Here is a 24077-nt window from a genome sequence, read left to right on the forward strand (position 1 = left end):
CGCCTAACGCGTTAATTTCAGCCAGAAAAATCTTCAGTGCCCGGTCATTGTCTTAGTGAAGGACACAAAATGTTGTACAATGAGACACAAGTGCTTGACCCTGCGTCGCGTTATTGCGACAGTGTAGAGAAAGAAGTCATTGAAATCCGGCTTCCTGACAATATTATAAATAGAGATAACTGGTATACTTTAAGTAAGAGTTGGAACCCTGTTCTGCTTGACATTAAGAAACAACGGTCCTTGCTTCGGTGCTTAAAAACTGTCAGTAGTGTTTGATATCGATTTATCGTTTCCGCGAGCGTTCACCGCTGGCGCGCTGTTGCGCCTGTCGCTAGATGGCGGTTATGTTCGTGCATACGCGGTGGATCCACGGAGCTGCCGAGGCGTGCTTGATTCAAGTTCCGGCGAGATAGTGCAACGGCCTACTAACATGAAGATGGCGGCCAGTTGGAACGCCGAAATGTTGTGTCCAGATGACGATATGTTCCGGCTGGAGACCCGACACGAATAACACCGCGAATTATAAAGGTCCCCTGGGCATTACAGAAGGCGAGGTATAGTTCGTAATAGGGTGTGCTAACACTATGGACTGCAGTGCATGTTCTGCAACGAGCTTCTATGCTGGATACAAGGTTGGTAAGGAGTTCTGGTGGTAGGGCGTTCCATTCCTTTACCAGCGCGGTTGACAAATGCTGGATGATCGTTCGTGCACGTGGACGTGCTGCAGTGCGTCTTCGCAACGCATTTCTCGCGGCTCCATGGGATTTAAATCGGGATACCCTCATATGGTGAGAGATGAGAACACGTGATGGACCACCGAACGCTGTTAGAAGTAATGGTTTTGGTGGTCCAAGTGATATGGTGTGTAAAGGCATAATGTTTCATGGACGTACTGACGTCCAAATCTCAGAACACGATACACAAACTGGTCAACGTTACTTTGACTCTCTACTGCTTCTCGAGTGCAGGCGGCAGAGTATCAAGTAGGTAAAAAGACTAGGGCTAGTAGAAATCCTTGGATAACACATGAAATAAACCCTTATAAAAATTATACGTAACTGTGCTTAAACTGACACACAATATTTTTAGCGCAACGCAATCTGACTTTCAAAAATCCCTACAAAAGAATGGCCCTGACTAACATTAACCTATACCTTTCACAAATCACTTACCCCACCAAAAATCTTCGTTACTCGAACTATTGCAATACAGCGAGCGCCACTACTGCCAGCTAAATAAAAGATTCAAACTACGGAAGGCACTAAATACTGATAGGTACAGTTAGCGAATGAAAGATTTTAGAAGAGAACAAACAATGTATAGCAGTGGTGGATGTGGGGAGAGAGATGGCGGAGTTTTGAAATTTGTAAGACTGGATGTCATAAACTGCTATATATATTATGACTATTAAGGTGAATACATTGTTTGTTCTGTATTAAAATCTTTCATTCGCTAACTATGCCTATCAGTAGTTAGTGCCTTCCGTAGTTTGAATCTTTTATTTAACTGGCAGCAGTGGCGCTCGCTGTATTGCAGTAGTTCGAGTAACGAAGATTTTTGGTGAGGTAACTGATTTGTGAAAGGTATAGGTTAATGTTAGTCAGGGCCATTCTTTTGTAGGGATTTTTGAAAGTCAGATTGCGTTGCGCTAAAAATATTGTGTGTCAGTTTAAGCACAGTCTTGCACAATTTTTCTAAGGGGACGTTTCATATGTCGACCCTTAGCCGAGGATACCTCACTGGAATCTTCTGATTTTTTTATTTGTAGTTTGTGTAATTAGTGTAGATTTTTTTATTGCTAGCGCGTAATTGTACAGAGAATCTCCTTTGTAGTTGCAGTCTTTCATTGTTGTACAGTAAAACAGTTGTGGCATGCATGTAGGTTTGCACCAAGTATTTCGCGCCTGCGCTTGCAATTAACTAGATATTATTTGCTATGTTAATGTGTTCTCTTATTTTTGCTCTTCAAATTGTGTTTTTCTGTGTTGTCGTGTGAAATATTGTGACAATAATGGCGTGTGAAAAACGTAATACTAGGCTCCATAGTAAACTGAGAAATGACAGTGAAGACGAAAGCAGTGTGTTAGCGCCACCATGTAATGAATTAACTAATGTTCAAACTAGTAATTTGGTAATAGTGCATAGGGAAATGAAGCGGGCTGCAAACAATGGTGTAGGTAGTGAAACAATTAGTGAACAGGGAAGCATTATCGATCGATCGGTCGGCAACAGCTCGCGTCAGGAATCCGAAATGACAGGACAAAGTCTTGCAAATACTGTAGACTCAGGTTTTGCGTCCTCACCGTTTTCTCAAATAAGTCAAGACACATTTTCTTCTTGTCAAAATGTGAATGTTGCCGGTGCAAATGCACTGCCGAAAAGCATAGAGGAACAGATTCCAGACACTAATACATTATTATTGCAATTAATGCAACAAATGAAACAAAATCAGAGACAAACACAGCAACAGTAAGACACAATGGAACAACATCAGAGACAAACACAGCAAAAGCTTCAAAAGTTAGACACAATGGAACAACACCAGAGAACAAACAATGTATTTACCTTAATAGTCATAATATATATAGCAGTTCATGACATCCAGTCTTACAAATTTCAAAACTCCGCCATCTCTCTCCCTACATCCACCACTGCTGGCGGCTCACCTCCAACTGCGCAACGCTACGCGCTGTTAACATCCAGCTGCCCAACACTACAATGGCGAGTATTACAACAATGCCAACCAGCCACTGACTGCACACAGCACAGCCAGTGATTTTCATACAGAGCGCTACGTGGCGTTACCAATATAAAAAAACCTAAACAGCCTACTTACACAGAAGAGATTTTGAATTTAATTGATGAAAAGAGAAAATATAAAAATGCAGTAAATGAAGCAGGCAGAAAGGAGAACAAACATCTCAAAAATGAGATCGACAGGAAGGGCAAAATGGCTAAGCAAGCATGGCTAGAGGACAAATGTAAGGAGGTACAGGCATATATGACTAGGAGTAAGATAGATACTGCCTACAGGAAAATTAAAGAGACCTTTGGAGAAAAGAGCACCACCTGTATGAACATCAAAATCTCAGATGGAAAACCAGTCCTAAGCAAAGAAGGGAAAGCAGAAAGATGGAAGGAGTATATAGACCTCTATACAACATCCTCTATGTACTTGAGGGCAATATTATGAAATTGAAGAGGACGTAGATGAAGATGAAATGGCAGATATGAAACTGCGTGAAGAATTTGATAGAGCACTGGAAGACCTAAGTTGAAACAATGCCTCAGGAATAGACAACATTCCATTAGAGTTACTTATAGCCTAGGGAGAGCCAGCCATGACAAAACTTTTCCATCTGGTGAGCAAGATGTATGAGAGAGGCGAAATATCCTCAGACTTTAAAAAGAATGTAATAATTCCAATCCCAAAGAAAGCAGGTGTCGACAGGTGTGAAAAATTACCGAACTATCAGTTTAATAAGTCACGGCTGCAAAATACTTACACGAATCCTTTACAGACGAATGGAAAAACTGGTAGTAGCCGAACATGGGGAAGATCAGTTTGGATTCCGTAAAAATATAGGAACACGTGAGGCAATATGACCTTACGACTTATCTTAGAAGCTAGATTAAGGAAGGGCAAACCTACGTTTCTAGCATTCGTATACTTAGAGAAAGCTTTTGACAATGTTGACTGGAATACTCTCTTTCAAATTCTAATGGTGGCAGGGGTAAAATACAGGGAGCGAAAGGCTATTTACAATTTGTACAGAAACCAGATGGCAGTCATAAGAGTCGAGGGGCATGAAAGGGAAGCAATGGTTGGGAAAGGAGTGAGACAGAGTTGTAGCCTTTCCCCGATGTTATTCAATCTGTATATTGAGCAAGTAGTAAAGGAAATATAAGAAAAATTCGGAGTAGGTATTAAAATCCATGGAGCAGAAATAAAAACTTTGACGTTCGCCGATGACATTGTAATTCTGTCAGAGACAGCAAAGGACTTGGAAGAGCAGTTGAACGGAATAGACATTGTCTTGAAAGGAGGATATAAGGTGAACATCAAGAAAAGAAAAACGAGGTTAATGGTATGTAGTCGAATGAAATCAGGTGATGCTGAGGAAATTAGCTTAGGAAAAAAAAAAGGTTGAAATGGCTCTAAGCACTATGGGACTTAACATCTGAGGTCATCAGTCCCCTAGACTTAGAACTACTTAAACCTAACTAATCTATGTACATCACACACATCCATGCCCGAGGCAGGATTCGAATCCGCTATCGTAGCAGCCGCGTTGTTCCAGACTGAAGCGTCTAGAACCGCTCGACCACAGCGGTCAGCCTACGTTAGGAAATTGGACACTTAAAAGCATGGTAGTGTATGAGTTTTGCTATTTGGGGCGGAAAATAACTGATTATGGTCGAAGTTGAGAGGATATAAAATGTAGTCTCGCAATGGCAAGGTAAGCGTTTCTCAAGAAGAGAAATTTGTTAACAATGATTGTAGATTTAAGTGTCCGGAAGTCTTTTCTGGAAGTTTTTGTATGGAGTCTAGCCATGTATGGTAGTGAAACATGGACGATAAATAGTTTAGAGAAGAAGACAATTGAAGGTTTCGAAATGTGGTGCTACAGAGGTACTGAATAGAAATGGGGAGAAGAGGAAATTGTGACACAACCTGACTCAAAGAACAGACAGGTTGGTTGGACACGTTCTGAGGCACCAAGAATTACCAATTTAGTATTGGAGGGAATCGTGCAAGGTAAAAATCGTAGAGGCAGATCAAGAGATGAATACACTAAGCAGATTCAGAAGGATGTAGGTTGCAGTAGTAACTCGGAGGTGAAGAAGAGATAGGGTAGTATGGAGAGCTGCATCAAGCCAGTATATGGACTAAAGACCACAACAACAACAACAACACACTGCTTCTCGATGTGCGCCTTTTCAGGCGTGCATTCGGTCGTGACTCCATTTTTATGGACAAAGCACGACCTCTTCGTACTGCGCAGGAGGATGAACTCTTCGAACAAACATGTATTCGGCGAATGTACTGGCCTGTCCGTACTCCCGACTTAAATCCCATCGAGTATGTGTGGGATGCATGGGGAGAGGGCGTATCGCAGCACGTTCACGTTCACCGACAACCATCCAACAGTTGTCAACCACGTTGGTGGACGAATGGACTTCTGTACAAGAACTTACCGAACGTGTGGCCAGTTTGAGAGCACAACGCAGAGCATGCATTGCCTCTTAACGATCACTCGCCCTATTGAGAATGATGTCCCGCCTTCTGCAATGTCCAGGGTACCATCGCAAATAGCTGTGGTTTTAGCCGGCCGCGGTGGTCTCGCGGTTAAGGCGCTCAGTCCGGAACCGCGTGACTGCTACGGTCGCAGGTTCGAATCCTGCCTCGGGCATGGATGTGTGTGATGTCCTTAGGTTAGTTAGGTTTAAGTAGTTCTAAGTTCTAGTGGACTGATGACCACAGATGTAAAGTCCCATAGTGCTCAGAGCCATTTGAACCATTTGAGCTGTGGTTTTATGATAGTTATCGTCTTTAAATAAAAGTATAATCCCCACTCGGCTTTTGCGTATTTTTTTTCAGTTATCTTCTATACTGTATTATACCAGTTCTTTCTATGTATTATCCGAGTTTCATCGAACTGTCTTGCTTCACATTGACACTTCATGCGAAATGTACCTTGTCCTTAAGTTTTGCACACCAGTGTATATATAATTTATGGTATCTAGGAGTATTGTGGGTATAATTCATTCTCCTCACATTATAAGCAATGACTTACAGTGCGAAGTTTTTATTCACTGAACAGTGGCAAATATGAGTCGGTCTCCGAAAATTACGTAATACTAATTAAACCGAGTTTATTTCTGCTTTCAAAAAGCAAATGATGGGACATGTTTTAGTCTTTTTCTGATATCTAAAGGCGATAAACAACATCCCAATCTTGTTAATACTAGTCGCCAATAGACGTCAACGGCAGCATGTGTGACAGAAGTACCAAAAACAGGCAATGACTCATGGATGATACGGCCTTTAATAGGGAAAGAAAGAAATAGGAATATTGTCTATTCATCCCAAATTGTTTTTAAAAATTTCTTAATTCAAGTTACGAATCAGAAAAAAGACTTAGAAAAACACGGTGCTCATTGTTTTGTTTGGAATTCTGTGATTTTAAACCGACGAGATTACAAGGGCACTACGGCAAATCGCCAAGTTAGCTCCCTCTTTACATACGTTCTTCGCAAGGTGATCAGCAATTCAGGCTCTATGGCCTTTGTACAAAAACATCGTAGTTTTATAGCCACGCTTGAAAAGACACGAAACTATGTCCTTCAGCTTTGCAAAAAAGGTATGTAAAATATCTACAAAATTATTCGAGGAAACATACTACATGGCAGTCGTTGATATAGGCAGTAGCTTAATGACTTTGAAAGGCGGAAAATCATTTAAATATCATTGGACTCAATGTAACACAAAATCGTTGGAATATAAAATTAAAAAAAAAAATGTGTGTTGCAACTTATCATGTAACAGACAGTCAGTCTGATTATAAAATGCCATTATAGCTATGTTACAAGGAAGTAAAACTTGGGTATTAACTTATAAAGATGAATCACAGCTCAAGCAAATAAGGGTTCTACGCGAAACAAAAGGCTGTTCCAGAAAAAGATAACACATACAAGCAGGGATGATATAAGAAAAGAATTAGATCTCTTGTCGATATAAAAAAATGCTTACCAAACCAATTTTACCAAATAGCCAACGAGAATACACTGAAGACCTACACCGAAACTGGCTTCGCTATAGACAATCTGACCCACGAAGTGAAAGATGAAACTGATCATGCATAGTTTTCATGAGAGAAACTTCTTCAACAACGAAAGATTTTAATCAATCAGTAAAATGGTTATACAAGAAAGAAAGAGGATAAATCGGATTCTGCGATATGGAATTCTTCTTTTTAAAGCACCAAACTTAGTATCAATACATGTTGTATGAAAAAGAATCATCCGAATTTCAAACAAAATCATAACTATTATGTTATTTGATATACAGTGTGTTACAAAAAGCTACGACCAAACTTTCAAGAAATATTCCTCACACACAAATAAAGAAAAGATGTTATGTGGACATATGTCCGGAAACGCTTAATTTTCATGTTAGAGCTCATTTTAGTTTCGTCAGTATGTACTGTACTTCCTCGATTCACCACCAGTTGGCCCAATTGAAAGAAGGTAATGCTGAATTCGGTGCTTCTGTTGACGTGCGACTCATTGCTCTACAGCAAGCACATCAGTACGTAGCATCAACAGGTTAGTGTTCATCACGAACGTGGTTTTGCAGTCAGTGCAATGTTTACATACGCGGAGTTGGCAGATGCCCATTTGATGTATGGTTTAGCACGGGGCAATAGCCGTGGCGCGGTACGTTTGTATCGAGACAGATTTCCAGAACGAAGGTGTCCGGACAGGACACTGTATGGAGAGTGCTACGGGAGAACCAGTTGTTTCCGTACCATGTACAGCGTGTGCAGGCACTACCAGCAGCTGATTGGCATCCACGGGTACACTTCTTCGAATGCTTCATCCAACAATGTGTCAATCCTCATTTCAGTGCAAGTGTTCTCTTTACGGATGAGGCTTGATTCCAACGTGGCCAAATTGTAAATTTTCACAATCTACATGTGTGGGCTGACGAGAATCCGCACGCAATTGTGCAATCACGTCATCAACGTTTGGGCAGGCGTTGTTGGTGATGTCTTGATTGGGCCCCATGTTCTTCCACCTACGCTCAATGGAGCACGTTATCATGATTTCATACGGGATACTCTGCCTGTGCTGCTAGACCAAGTGCTTTTACAAGTACGACACATGTGGTTCATGCACGATGGAGCTCCTGCACATTTCAGTTAAAGTGTTCATACTCTTCTCAAGAACAGATTCGGTGACCGATGGATTGGTAGAGGCGGACCAATTCCATGGCCTCCACGCTCTCCTGACCTCAACCCTCTTGACTTCCATTTATGGGGGAATTTGAAAGCTCTTGTCTACGCAACCCCGGTACCAAATGTAGAGACTCTTCGTGCTCGTATTGTGGACGGCTGTGATACAATACGCCATTCTCCAGGGCTGCGTCGGTGCATCAGGGTTTCCATGCGACGGAGGGTGGATGCATGTATCCTCGCTAACGTAGGACATTTTGAACATTTCCTGTAACAAAGTATTTGAAGTCACGCAGGTACGTTCTGTTGCTGTGTGTTTCCATTTCATGATTAATGTGATTTGAAGAGCAATAATAAATCGAGCTCTAACATGGAAAGTAAGCGTTTCCGGACACATGTCCACATAACATATTTTCTTTCTTTGTGTGTGAGGAATGTTTCCTGAAAGTTTGGCCGTACCTTTTTGTAACACCCTGTATACACTGGCAACATGAATGAAAAGAAATTCTTACTCCCTCCTGTAAGCTATTCCAGCGGCGTCGAGCAGCCTCGCCGGGCGGAGTGTCCGCGCGGTTAGAGGCGCCATGTCACTGATAGCGCAGCCCCTCCCGCCGGAGGTTCTAGTCCTCCCTCGGGAATGGGTGTGTTTGTTGTTCTTAGCATAAGTTAGTTTAAGTATTGCGTAAAACTGGGGACCGATGACCCTATAAGTTTGGCCCCTTAGAAATTCACACACATTTGATCCCGAGCAGAGTCATCAACTAGTTGAAGCCGCTGAGCTCTGGGCTGTAGACTAGCTCTTAAGGTTCTGACTTTCAAACCAAGAGCTGCCGAGGCGCGGCCGCCCCGTTCGCGCCATTTCCTGAAATTCCAGCCAGTCTGTGATGGTCCTGGGTTCGTCGTGGGGCCTGCGCAGTTCCCAACCCCGTCTGAGTGACGGCGGTGGCCCACTGCGCCTGGCTTGACCTGTAGCCGTCAGCCCATGAACCGTGCTCTTGAACGTAGAGTGTGAAGAGTTCAGCGTGCTGCTGAACGCTCAGAATCTATGCGACTTGTCTATACAGTAAGTGTGCCTCAACTTGGTATACGCGACGGCAGCGAGCTCCAGTGGCAGTTATTGGCTGTAACTGGCACGCAAATCACGCTGTTTTATGAAATGAACGATTATAACGCACATTCCCTCCCTTGTCCACAAGCTAGTCACGTTATTCTGTCTGTAGTATATATAAACAAAAATTTCAATATTCATGAACATGGCACAAGGGAAAAAGAAAACTAGTTCCTAACATGTGCAGTCAATAACAACGTCGGCTGATAAAGGTGCCTGCCGCGCGGGGCAACCGCGCGGTCTTAGGGGTTCGTGCCACGGTCCGCGCGGTTCCCTCTGTCGGATGTTCGAGTCCTCCCTCCGGAATGTGTGTGTGTGTGTGTGTGTGTGTGTGTGTGTGTGTGTGTGTTGTACTTAGCATAAGTTGATGTAAGTTAGATTAAGTAGTGCGTAAGCTTAGGGACCGATGACATAAGCACTTTGGTCCCATAAGATTTTCCCACAATTTTTTTTTATAAAGGTGCCATTACAAATAGTGCAATACAAGTTTTAAATAGTTCTTCGTATAAGATAAAAATTATTTCTTCAGTCTCACTTTATAATAAAACCCTAACTTATTCTTACTTGATCACTGTCCATATTCAGTAGCAGAATGTTTATAACTATAAACTTGAAAATATCTTACTGCAAATAGTTCGAGACAATGGCGGCTGTTGCGAAAGAGCCCAAGAGCATGTGAACACTAACTTCCGACACCTTGCTAATTTATTGGCTACCGCACGACTTCTACGGTCGCACGTTTGAATCCTGCTTCGGGCATGGATGTGTGTGATGTCCTTAGGTTAGTTAGGTTTAAGTAGTTCTAAGTTCTAGGGGACTGATGACCACAGATGTTAAGTCCCATAGTGGTCAGAGCCAATTTATTGGCTATTGTTATTTGAACGCTTTTAAACATAATATAGACGCGATAAAATACACGGCACCAAATCTACACCACGCTGTGCGACATTGCTCCTATAGACTCGGTGAAACTTGGCATAAGCGTCAAGAGCACACCACCACCTGTGCACATTTTAAGGAGCTTCTGCGCATGCGCAACTGGCGTGACGTAATTGCCTTGTGGTCCAAACACATTCGGATTTGGTAAAAGATGTGCACGGTTCGTAGCGTGCACTGCTTGCCCCTGCCACTCAACTACGAGTTTATGTCAGTGCCACACTGCAGCATACTTTTATCCACATCCGCTTGGCATAAATTCCGCTAGGCGGTAGCACACTGCGCAGATACGCCAATTCACTCGCTGTATAGTAAAATTAGATCAGTCGTCAGTATATGTTATAGTTATACTGATAGAAAAACCTATTTTGTGGGATTCTGAATAAGATATAGCAAATTAAGTTTTGGATTTTATCACACACTAATCCATTTCAGGCTTTGAGGACCAAAAAGCACATAATCGTAGATTGTGAGACTGTTGCCTTTATTCATGCTTCTGACAGCGTTGACCTTACGGTGGGTCAGGTTCATCTGTGCTGTAGCCCCATACTGTATGCACGGTGTGTTTTTGGTCCTTATGGCTGTCAGAGCCTCGTTTGTATTCTTGTGAAGTGACCTTGTTGGTAGATAGTACTACTTGAATTTAATAATTTCCGGAAGCGGCGGTATCTGTTTGGAGCTGGTTGTTTACTGTACAGGAATCGGCTATCCTGGGCAGAGTCAATATGAACTCTGTTGAACCTGTGTTAAGTGCTAACAGAAAAGAAAATTACCAGGAAAAATTATTCGCAAAGGCAGTTGGGCCTCCCAGACCAGATCCGTTGTCTGAGAAAAGGACGAATTCAAATAAGCGAACACTTAACAAAGATGTGCACAACAAGGGTAAGTTGTTGTGGGGGTGCAACGTACGAATATCTGATTTTAAGCCCGGAAGTTAAAGAAGTAACTTGTACATGAATTTGATATCTGTACATTTATCCGCAAAAATAAAATGCACAAAAAATCTCACTTACATAAAAATGCGAAACAGAGAGTAGGGAAAGCTTAAACGTTCTTTCGTTCTTGCCATAAATTACATTTAATTATGTACAAAAAAAAACAAAATTCCACAAAAACAATTCTTTCCACTTTCAGACAAGTTATGCATACTATTATTATTATTATTATTATTACTGACAGCAGCTTAAGTTGTGTAAATATGTTGATACGCATAACTGTTAGACAGAAGATGCCATTAATTTTGCATTCTGATATTTATCTGTATTTTAAAAACTCGGAATATATACAGGGTGGTCCATTGATAGTGACTGGGCCAAATGTCTCACGAAATAAGCGTCAAACGAAAAAACTACAAAGAACGAAACTTGTCTAGCATGAAGGGGGAAACCAGTTGGCGCTATGGTTAGCCCGCTAGATGGCGCTGCCATAGGTCAAACGGATATCAACTGCGTTTTTTTTTTTAAATAGGAACCCCGATTTTTATTACATATTCGTGTAGTACGTAAGAAAATATGAATGTTTTAGTTGGACCACTTTTTTCAATTTGTGATAGATGGCGCTTAATAGTCGCAAACATATGGCTCACAATTTTTGACGAACAGTTGGTAACAGGTAGGATTTTTTAAATTAAAATACAGATGGTACGTATGAACATTTTATTTCGGTTGTTCCAATGTGATACATGTATCTTTGTGAACTTATCGTTTCTGAAAACGGATGCTGCTACGGCGTGATTACCTGTAAATACCACATTAATGCAATAAATGCTCAAAATGATATCCGTCAACCTCAATGCATTTGGCAATACGCGTAACGACATTCCTCTTAACAGCGAGTTGTTCGCCTTCCGTAATCTTCGCACATGCATTGACAATGCGCTGACGCATGTTCTCAGGCGTTGTCGTTGGATCACGATAGCAAATATCCTTCAACTTTCTCGCAGATGAAATCCGGGGACGTCAGATCCGGTGAACGTGCATCGGCGACCAATCCACCTGTCATGAAATATGCAATTCAATACCGCTTCAAACGCACGCTAGCTATGTGCCGGACATCCATCATGTTGGAAGTACATCGGCATTCTGTAATGCAGTGAAACATCTTGTAGCAACATCGGTAGAACATTACGTAGGAAATCAGCATACATTGCACCATTCAGATTGCCATCGATAAAATGGGGGCCAATTATCCTTTCTCCCATAATGCCGCACCATACATTAACCCGCCAAGATCGCTGATGTTCCACTTGTCGCAGTCATTGTGGATTTTCCGTTGCGAATACTGAATATTATGCCGGTTTACATTACCGCTGTTGGTGAATGACGCTTCGTCGCTAAATAAAACTCGTGCAAATAATGTGTCGTTGTCCCGTAACTTCTCTTGTGCCCAGTGGGAGAACTGTAACGACGTTTAAAGTCGTCGCCATGCAATTCCTGGTGCATAGAAACATGGTACGGGTATAATTGATGTTGTAGCATTCTCAAGACCGACGTTTTTGAGATTCCCGATTCTCGCGCAATTTGTCTGCTACTGATGTGCGGATTAGCCGCGACAGCAGCTAAAACACCTACTTGGGCATCATCATTTATTTCAGGTCGTGGATGACGTTTCACATGTGGCTGAACACTTCCTGTTTCCTTAAATAACGTAACTATCCAGCGAACGGTCCGGACACTTGGATGATGTCGTCCAGGATACCGAGGAGCATACATAGCACACGCCCGTTGGGCATTTTGATCACAATAACCACACATCAACGCGATATCGCCCTTTTCCGCAATTGGTAAACGGTCCATTTTACCACTGGTAATGTATCACGAAGCAAATACCGTCCGCACTAGCGGAATGTTACGTGATACCACGTACTTATACGTTTGACGACATCTATCACAAAGCGAAAAAAGTGGCCCAACTAAAACATTCATATTTATTTACGTACTACACGAATATGTAATGAAAAAAATGGGGGTTCCTATTTTAAAAAAACGCAGTAGGTATTCGTTTGACCTGAGGCAGCGCCATCTAGTGGGCCAACCATAGAGCCATCTGGTTTCCCCCTTCAAGCTAGACGAGATTCGTTCTTTGTAGTTTTTTAGTTTGGCGCTTATTTCGTGAGATATTTGGCGCTGTCACTATAGATGGACCACCCTGTATATACGAGCCGCCACAATGCGAGATGTCTTGTAGATAAAGCCAATAGATTAAATTCAGTCCTCAGAAAGAGAGCACTTATCTCTACATAACATCGAAAATTAGAGAATAATCTTTTATTAAACTAATAATAAAGTATCATAACCCACTTGAAATTGTGAAGGTTATTAAAAACATTGGATCCAGTGAGACTCGAACCCGCAACCCGTCATTTGCTACATTACTATTCATTGCGCTACACCTATCGTACTGGCTTGACGACCATAATTTGCGTATTACCAATCTCGTAAAATATTTAATCGTAGATAAATTATTAACTTACCTTGAATTGCAGCAAATTTTACCAAGAACAATACATTTCTGATGTATGCTTAAAAATTCCGTTGCCTTGAAACGGAGTACTTTCTTAATAAAAAGTTACAATAATTCGTTGTGCACCAATATAACATTTCCCGTCGTTTTATTGCAATAAATCGTGCAATAAACGATGGCTTTTCGAAAGATCAGCAATTTTCTGGTGCCTAGAAACGCCAAACATACATACAGGCTTCAATTTAATACCAAAATGTCGTTTCGAGACCTTCCATTTCACTTATCCACGTTCAAATGCACGTTCATAATATCTGACATCCTAGGTATTGCACTGCACGTTCAGGAATACTCCCCAACTTGCTTTTTCCACGCTGTGACGTCAGAAATTCGGCACGCTTGACGTTCAACGGTCGAATGCACGGTCCGTGTGCCGACGGCTTTACGTCAGCAGGATGACAAGACGACTTCCATCTACAAGGTTGCTGACCGCAGCCGGCCGCGTCTGTCCCATCGTACCTCCGGAGAAGCCACTGCCTGCCCACTAGCCATGACCGGCGGCTGGGCAAGTGGTAGTGCCGAAGAGCTTTTTGGAAGGCATCAAGTAGTACAGAATGGTACTGTTCAATAATCATTCTTGATATCGTCTTCGTCACGGGTCAGTAGAACCTGTACCTTCACGCGCACTCAACTGCAGCTAGCACCGGCGAGCCCATAACAAAGCCATACAGAACGAAAAGCACGTTACTTCCTGTCTGAGGACCGGAGACTTGCCATTAAAACATCTCATCGATGACAGTTTGCACAATGGTCTCGCTTCGAGGGGACGAGCGTTTAGATCCGCGCCCCACCACCCAGATTTAGGTTTCCCGTGATTTCCCTAAATCGTTCCAAGCAAATTCCAGCATGGCCGATTTCCTTCTCTGTCCTTGAAATAAATCGAGCTTGTGCTGCATCTCTTGTGACCTCGTTGGCGTCAGAACTTTTAGCCTAAACTTCCTTCCTTCCTTCCTTTTCGTGGGCGACGAACACAAGCAGCAACTCTTTTTGATTGACTGGGGGAGGCCACGACGTTCAGGTGACGGATTTACTTCAGACGTTGCACACTTCTACTAGTCTATTAGGACAACATAATATTCAAGTAGTAAAGCGTACTACATTGGCGATTTCGAGAAAATTGCAAGAGAAATTTCACATGTCATTGATGTACCGGCTCCTTGCAACACTGAGCAAGAGGTTCCGGCGGTCGTGTGATAGCGTTGAAGCTCCGTCGGTTGTGATCGCTTTATCGAGTCGCGCTCGTCTCTCTTCTAGTTTATATTTTTTTGATACTAGTCATATTATTTCGTACATACTACATCTGAAAGGTAACATGATAAAAGGACATGTGTATCTACATGAAGGTTTATTGAATTTCCAATATTATCTGCTTGTTTGATAATTTTTATTATCACAACAAATGGTGCATTTATAATCATCGACAAGTAAACGGCCAAACGCATAAGGTTTTCCTGAAATTGTATGGCTGTCGCTATTTCCAAAATTCCTGTTACCTAGAATCGAACAAGGTACCGAGAAGTGCTTTGCACCTGAACACATCGATCTGCAGACACAGGTTTCAAGAACGAGGGACAGAGGGAAAGCCCAAGTCAAACATCGATAAATAAAGGTGTAAGTAACTTTATTCAATACGAGTTGCAGGATGATATTTTTCATACAGACACTGAAAACATATATTTTAACGGCATCTACTATATCGAATGAACGCTGTTTGCCCGCATGCATAAGGAATCTCTAGTTTTGAATGCATTTTAAGAGCATCTTCATGAGAATCAATTTGAAGAGGCCTGATAAAGTTTTTAACTTGCCTGTAGAAATGAAATGTCGTGTGGTTAGGGTCTCCCGTCGGTTAGACCGCTCGCCTGGTGCAAGTCTTTCGAGTTGACGCCACTTCGGCGACCTGCGCGTCGATGAGGATGAAATGACGATGATTAGGACAATACAACACCCAGTCCCTGAGCGGAGAAAGTCTCCGACCCAGCCGGGAATCGAACCCGGGCCCTTAGGATTGACATTCTGTCGCGCTGACCACTCAGCTACCGGGGGCGGACCCCTGTAGAAATAAAAGTCGTACAGTATTTGTAGTAATAACAGAAATTAGTAAACAGCGAATTACTATTGGAAATTCAATAAAAATTCATGCAAACACACGCGTCATTTCATCAAAACACCTCTCAAGTGTAATATGTGCGACATAAAAGACTAGTATTTAAAAAAGTATAAATTTAAAAAAATGAATGGCACTCGATCCAGCGACCCACCAGTTACGTAATTTGAGCACTAACCACATGACTGCCGTCATCTTGTGCTCAGTGTCGCAACACACAGATACATCACTGACGCGTAAAACTTCTCTAACGATTTGCTCGAAATCGCCTAAGGAGTACTTGAGCATGGACTATTAAATGTGTACAAAGTTTGATGTAAATTCGTGATCACAAAGTCGTTGACTCTCCTTGTGAGTTTACCGCTCTCTGGCAGTACAGCAGAAGAAAGCGTGACAGTTGCGGGCTGAAACTTTGACTGCTGCTCTGATGGCTGATTTGGAAAGTAGAAATCATAAGTTCGAGCATTCCGTTACGGTGCTAGCACAGACAAAACTCTAGTGTTTTTTTGTGTGTGTTTTTTTGCGACTTCACAAACGATTTCTCTAGCGGGATTCGAGCTGGAAAAGCGCAACAGAAATGGAACAGCAGAGTCTGAGTGATGCTTTCTGCATATATAGTTGGAATTCACGCCGTCACTGCACTATGAAGAGGCGCGTATTCAAGTACTGAAATGTTTTCTTTTGAAAGAAGGAGAAGACATCTCACACAGTCTATAGATATTCAATGTAATGTGGTAGCAATAGAATTCTGGAAATAGTAGTGAGGATTTATCGACAATCAGCGATATTGAAATGGCCTGTCACTGAAACAGAAAGGGGTAGCGTAAAATTTTCTCTTTTGCTTGTTTTCATACGATTTTACAACTGGTTGATTTTCTTCCCTGGTTTACAGAATTAGTACACCCAATTGCATTTTCCACAAAATGCATGAAACAGGAAAGGACAAAAATACATACACATACAATTATTTTTATCGGGCTGTCGATCACGTTTGTAAGAGCATGAAGTCACTTACCCTTCCTTCGGTAATCCGTCGTAGCGGACAGAGATATTATGTAAATTGTGTTTAAAATACATCGTTTGCTAGCTTAAAGTAATTAAATGTAATATCTGCTCAGAACGATCGTAATTATTTTAAATATACTTACTCCAGGGCGGATAATTACATGACTTCTGCTATTGTATTATACGTTCCAGAGTGGAATCAGTGGCTCTGAGATTAAATACCAATCGTTGTAATGCATCTTGCAGTTCATGCAAGCGATGTTACAAATGGGTCGGTCACTAGTCTCCGAACAACGATGCTGTCGGTCTTTGCCCGTGTTTTAATAATTAGATGGGCACCCATCTTAAAATGACGTGTTATCCTCTTGTGAAATTACAAAGGTGAAGTAAAAGTAAAGCAAAAAAGGAGAAATGAGAAAGCGTCATTCTTGCACCAAACGTGGGGCACGATTAAAATATTTTTATGTGTGTTATATGTTTGTCCTTTTCTATTTCATGTATTTTATCCACAAAACCATTGGGAGTACTAATTCTGCAAACCAAAGGAGAAAGTGAACTAACTGTAAAACAACATGAAAGACAGAATTATTTTTCTGGGAGAAAAAGGAATTTGTTGTATGGGGAAGCAGAGCTAGCTCCCTTGTTATGTTCGACTACTTTCTTGAATTTTTGCTAAATAGCTCTTGGCTCACTTTCGATTGTACGTGATAAATTTTACTAACGGTAATACCATTTTTGCACATTGTTGTAAGTAAGTTTCAAACATGGCCGCTATGCGCTGCTCATTGGCAAGCTGGAGTGTTAGTCACTCGTCTGTTACTTAAATGAGCATCCGTGTCGTCTGTCTCAGTTATTCAACAATTGTTGTAGTGCGTAGTCATTGGATGAGTGTACTCCAACTTTGTGAATAATTCTACTTTTTAAACATTGTGATATCCTATTAGATTAAAATCATGACAAAATTCAGGAAACCGGAAAAGTGGGAATGGAACCCGACTCAGGAAAGCAAGGTTGTTTCGACGGCGGAAACACTGTCGATCCGACTAGGAAAAGAGCAGATTCTGATACTGACACTTCAGAATCCACGGTCGCTAATGTTAGCGATTGGTTCGATGCGGCTGACTTACAACCGCAATCTTATGCGAAAGTTACACTGACCAGACAACCTCTCACATCGTTCGATAATTTATTTGAAAAATTGACTGAAGTGATGGTTTATCGGGTTGATAGATAAGGACTAAATTAGATTTTCGAGGTACTGAACTAAAGAATAGTTGAATGAAATTTTTTTCGCATTGCAAAAGGACAGTCTACAAAAATGAATGAGAATTTTCTTGCATTGCAAAAGAACAGTCCATGAAGATGAACGAAAAGTTTGACGATATAGTTGAAGATGCAAGTAATCAGGTTACCACGATATAGATTCAGTGAAAAATGAAATATTAGGTCTTACAGAAGCATACCGTGAAATTACGGGTGTAGTAATCCAATCGTCTGAGGATATTAAGGAATTAAAATGCCTCAGACTGTAAAGTAGAATGTCAAAAGTAACACAGCAAGTTAACAATCCATCACTTGAGCAAGAACAGACAAGAAAACAATCCCGGTCTGCTCATGGGGAACAATTTAACCAAAATTTATCTAGTGGATTTTAGAAAAAAAATACTGACATTCTCGAAAAATCCGACAAAGAAATTCGTTCTACGGTACCATCCGTTGGCTCGGAAGTCCTGCCTGAACCGGAGACTTTAGGAGAGACAGTACAAAATGAACTCGGTCAGATAAACAAATATTGTAATCCCTGACTTACCTAACTGGTGTGAGAGCGTTAATACGCATGTCATGATGTGAAACAGGAACTCGAGATAATGAAAAACTCACCACTTGAATCATTGCCTATAACATCACATGCGAATGAAAGGTATGGTAACACTAATCAGTATAATTAGTCTGTTCCGCGTTATCAAAGGCCTAGTAGCCCGTGTCTGGAATGTTCGTACGATTCGATGGGAGCTCCACCCACGTTAAGAGCCGTGCTTTTAGAGGGAAGTTTGCTCAAACAGTTCCAAGTTTACACGCCTGAGAAAAAGTACCCAAATCCTGTTATTTTCATTCGGAATTTTTAGGGTATCTTAAATAAAATGTGGAGTGAGAGAAAGAAACATAGTTCGCAGTATCATACGTGCAAGGGGAGTCCTCGCTGCTATCAGTGGTCATCGGGGCTCTGTTCGAAACGGGACCCATCACCAGACACAACTCTACTCCAGTCAATGAAATTCTAAGCTGAAGAAGTGTCTGGAGAAGCCCCGGAGAGCGGTAGGATTCCAACGTGACTGTCGCCCGCCACACATCCCGAGAACCGGGAGTGATGGCTTGGGACGCCATTTCTTTTCGTAGCAGCACCCATTTCGTTGTTCGCTGCGTCCTTACCGCACAGCGGTTCGTCGACGATATTCTACCCCCCATTCTTTTGCCCTTCATGTCAAGCCATCCTCTGCTTACATTTCAGCAAGATAGTGCCCGCCCCGCACACTGCAAGTGTTCCTACAGTGTATCTTCGTGCTTGCCAAACCGTACATTGGCCACCAAACTCGCCTGATCTCTCCCCAGTTAAGAACGTTTGGAGGATTATGGGCATGGCCCTCCAACCATTGCGGAATTTTGACGGTCTATTGATTGGCTTGGCACGGTATCCCCCAGGAGGACATGTAAATACGCTGTCAATCAAATCCAGGGAAAATAACTGCTTACATAAGGGCCAGAGATGGACCAACGCTTTACTAATTTGCTCAGTTTGTGAAGCTCTCCCTATAGAACAAATCATATTTGTTTGTCTATCCATGTACATCACATCTACCGATTTCCGTCCCATTCAGGTAATTCCTTCATGACACGTCCGTGATATATAGTATTTAGAAGCAACTTCACCATCATATTCCAGTTATGACAGCCATTGAAGATTTATCTCGTTACAGCAGATTTTCCAAGTCTCTGACCTTTGACTAGAACCGAAACCGTCTACAATGTGGTCTCTGCCAAATATTACGCTTGTGTTGTCCGTAGTTTCATAGGCGAACATACATGTCAACAAAAATCAACGCTCAAATCTACCGGCCGTGCAAAATCTACCATTTAATGGGTAAAATGTGAAATGTGCATTCAACAAAACATCTAACTCTTGATAATTTGTAGTTGAGAAAAAAAAATTGAGGCATCAAGTTTATTTCTGGAATGTGGCTTAAGAGATTTCGGCATAGATTAACTTTCTCATCAGCAACAAACAAATGGAAAAAGTGTACAGGTAGGACAGCTGCGAGATGTTTTAACTGAAGCAAATTTGATGTCTGTTTCGATTATGACGAGCGAGTATCAAACATAGTTCGAAAACTGAATTGCTATTTAACGAAACGCTATCCATTCCTCTTCTCGACAAGTCGCTTCTCCGGCACATAAGCCGGCCGGGTTGGTTCTAGACGCTACAGTCTGGAACCGCGTGACTACTACGGTCGCAGGTTCGAATCCTGCCTCGGGCATGGATGTGTGCGATGTCCTTAGGTTAGTTAGGTTTAAGTAGTTCTGAGTTCTATGGGACTGCTGATCTCAGATGTTAAGTCCTATAGTGCCCAGAGCTATTTGAACCATTTTTAAAATTCGGAACTGCCACTTTCATCATTAATTTGCCTCTGATTTGCAGTCCTATTACTCTTTTTCTGATTCTATTAAGTGAAAGAATCTTAAGGGCAATTCAGATTAAAGTTAATTTCGTGTTATGTTTAAAAGGATGAAGTGAATGTTGATTAAACATGCTGCGATTTACTAATGTATTTGAATGCTACAATATAACGTAAGCACTCATATTTCAGCACTTTGCATCTACGTAGTGAATTTATTCTTTCAGTATTGCCAGTTTCAATACGTATGACCATTTTTGTGGGTGAATACGTATGTAAATGAAGTATAAATCACTGACATATATTCGTGGATTAATGAAATTTATTGTATACAGTGCAATGTGTTGGATGACTGTTGCAAACTGCAGACTTCGTTGACCGTCACTGCTAGACAACTATGTTGTTCTTTTCGGCATTGTGGATAGTTATATCAAAAAACTAGAGTCCTGTTGTATATGTACAGCCAAAGATAAAATAAAAAAAGCACCACCAAAGGAATTATCCGAGCGGGGATGAAAGTCAGTAGATGTGATGTACATGAACAGATATATTATTATAATTTCAGAAATACTGGATGACCTATTCAAGAGAAAGAGCATCAGAAATTGAACAATAGCACCTTGATCCATGACAACCATATGCAAGCAGTTATTCGGCTTTGCATTGACTGATAGAGCTGTTGAATGTACTCCTAAGCGATAGCGTGCCAAATTCTGTCCAGTTGGTGCGTTAGATTGCAGAATCAATAGACGGTTTGAGGGCCCTGCCCACGATGCTTCTAACGTTCTCAATTGGGGAGAGACACGGCGACCTTGCTGGTCATGGTTCGATGTTGGAAGCACGAGGACAAGCAACACAAACACATGCCGTGTGTGGGCAGCCAGTATCTTGCTGAAATGTAATCCCAGGATGGCTTGCCATGAAATGCAACAAACGGTAGCATAGAATACCGTCGACGTAGCTCTGTGCTGTAAGGGTACAGCGAATCAAATCTAAAGGACTCTTGCTATGAAAATAAATGATACCCCAGACCATCACTCCGGGTTGTCGGGCCGTTTGGAGGGTGACAGGCACTTTGGTATCTCACCGCTGTCAGCAATGTCTCGGGACATGTCTTCGGCGTGGAATCTCATTGAATGGAGCAGAATTGCCGTCACTAATGAGTACCGCTTCCAATTTAGCCCCGATGCCCCGATGACTAGCGAAGCCGTGTAGGAGTGATGGTCCGGGGCGTTGTTTCATTTCTATATAAAAAAAAAACTTCTGAGGTCATCAGTCCCCTAGAACTTAGAACTACTTAAAACTAACTAACCTAAGGACATCACACACATCCATGCCCGAGGCAGGATTCGAACCAGCGACCGCAGCGGTCGCGCGGTTCCAGACTGTAGCGCCTAGAACCGCTCGGCCACTCTGGCCGGCTTCATTTCACAGCAGGACCCCTTTGATGGTCATCCGTGGCACCCTTACAGCACAGAGGTACGTCGATGTTATTCTACTTCCCGTTTTGTTATCCTTCATAACAACCCATCCTAGGCTAACATTTTAGCAAGGTAATGCCAGCGCGCACACGAAGAGAGTTTCTAATGCTTGTTTTCATGCTTGTCAAACCCTGCTTTGGCCAGAAAAGTCACCGGATCTCTCTCCCCAATAGATAAAGTTTGGAGCATTATGGGCAGGGCCCACTAATCATCTCCGGATTTTTACGATCTAAGAAGCCAGTTGGCCATAATTTGTCACGATATTCCTCCAGAGGCCATAAAAAAGGATCAGTTTCAAAATGAATAATTGCTTGCATAAGAGCCGAGTCGGACCAGCACGTTATTGACTTGCCCAATTTGTGAAGCTTTTTCCCTTGTTCCCTTGAATAAGTCATCCAATATTTCTGGACATGTAACCATTTGTTTGTCTATACATGTACATAACATCTACAGAATTACGTCCCATTTAGATAATTCCTTCAAAGTTAATCTCGTACACCTATAAATCCTCTAGCTTCGTCAGTTTTATAATGTTTACATCAGGGTGTAGCTCATTTTGTGCTTTGCTTGCACAGCAGAAGTTAGGTTCGCAGTAGGTCGATAAAAGTAATCACAAGAACACTGCCTGCCCACCAAAGGTGTACAATTAACCCTATGTAATGCCTAATTGACCACGATAGGAGCACTCGACAGTATGAAAGGGCACAAGGCGTATTGTGTTACAGTAGAGAAGCAGTAAAAGCGGAATGGGTCGGTCGGAGAGCTCTGTGAATTCGAAAGTGGGTTAGTCGGATATCACCTGAGGAGCAAATTAAGCAGGGACATTTCAACCCTCCCAAAGCAGACCAAGTCGACTGCTGGAGATGTGATTGTGAAGCAGAAACGCGAACGCACAAGCAAAGCTAAACCAAGACCAAGAAGACCTCACGTACTGACGGAGAGGGACCGTCAAGCATTGCAAAGGGTTGTTGTAAAAAATCGCATGAAATCAGCCGAAGGAATAACTCGTGAATTCCAAACTGGTACCAGCAGTCCAGCTAGCACAGTGACTGTGGGTAGGGAGTTATGAAGAATGACGTGCAGTGGTCAAGTAGCGTCTCATTAGCCACACATGACAGCGCAAAGTGACGCTTGAGGTGATGTAAAGAACCACGCCACTGGATCGTGGATGACAGGAAATGAGTGATTTGGAGTGATGCATCACTCTGTTCCATATGGCAATCCGAAGGAAGGATTTTAGTTTGGCGAATGCCTCCAGAACTTTACCTGCCATCAAGGGTAGTGCCAACAGTGAAGTACGGAGGAGGTTGCGTTACAATACGAGGATGTTTTTCGTAGTTGGGGTGTGATCCCCTTATTGCGCTTTATAAAACGCTTAATGCGGAAGGGTATCCACACGTTCTGCAACGCTGTGTACTGTGTACCATTAAGGAACAGTTCGGAGACGTTGATTGTTTGTATAAATATGAAGAAGCCCATCTCACAAAGCGACATCTGTGATGCAATGGTTTTTCCTCAATAACATACCTGAAACGGATTGGCGGAACCGCGGGACTGCTACGGTCGCAGGTTCGAATCCTACCTCGGGCATGGATGTGTGTGATGTCCTTAGGTTGGTTGGGTTTAAGTAGTTCTAAGTTCTAGGGGACTGATGACCTAAGATGTTAAGTCCCATAGTGCTCAGAGCCATTTGCACCATTTTCTTGAAACGGATTGGAGTGGCCAGAGTCCCGACCTGAAAAATGGAATGGGCCATAACATAACGCCCACTTCGCTCCAGATCCCAGTGTCCAACAACACTGCCTCCTCTAATTTTGGGCCTTGAGGAAGAGTGAGCTGCCATTCCTGCGCGACACCTCATTTAAAGTGACCCTCCCAGACTTGAAGCTATCATAAAGGCTAAAGTAGGCTATTAGGCCCATATTTATGTCCACCAGAAGTTAGGATACTTTTGAAAAGGTAGTACAATACTGGCCATTGAAATTGCTACACCAAGAAGAAATGCAGATGATAAACGGACATTCATTGGACAAATATATTATACTAGAACTCACATGTGATTACATTTTCACGCAATTTGGGTGCATAGATCCTGAGAAATCAGTACCCAGAACAACCACCTCTGGCCTTAATACGCCTTGGTATTGAGTCAAACAGAACTTGGATGGCGTGTACAGGTACAGCTGCCCATACAGCTTCAATACGATACCACAGTTCTTCAAGAGTAGTGACTGGCGTATTGTGACGAGCCAGTTGCTCGGCCTCCATTGACCAGACGTTTTCAATTAGTGA

This window comes from Schistocerca gregaria, chromosome 4 (assembly GCF_023897955.1).
Source record: "Schistocerca gregaria isolate iqSchGreg1 chromosome 4, iqSchGreg1.2, whole genome shotgun sequence".
NCBI classification, from domain to species: Eukaryota; Metazoa; Arthropoda; class Insecta; order Orthoptera; family Acrididae; genus Schistocerca; species Schistocerca gregaria.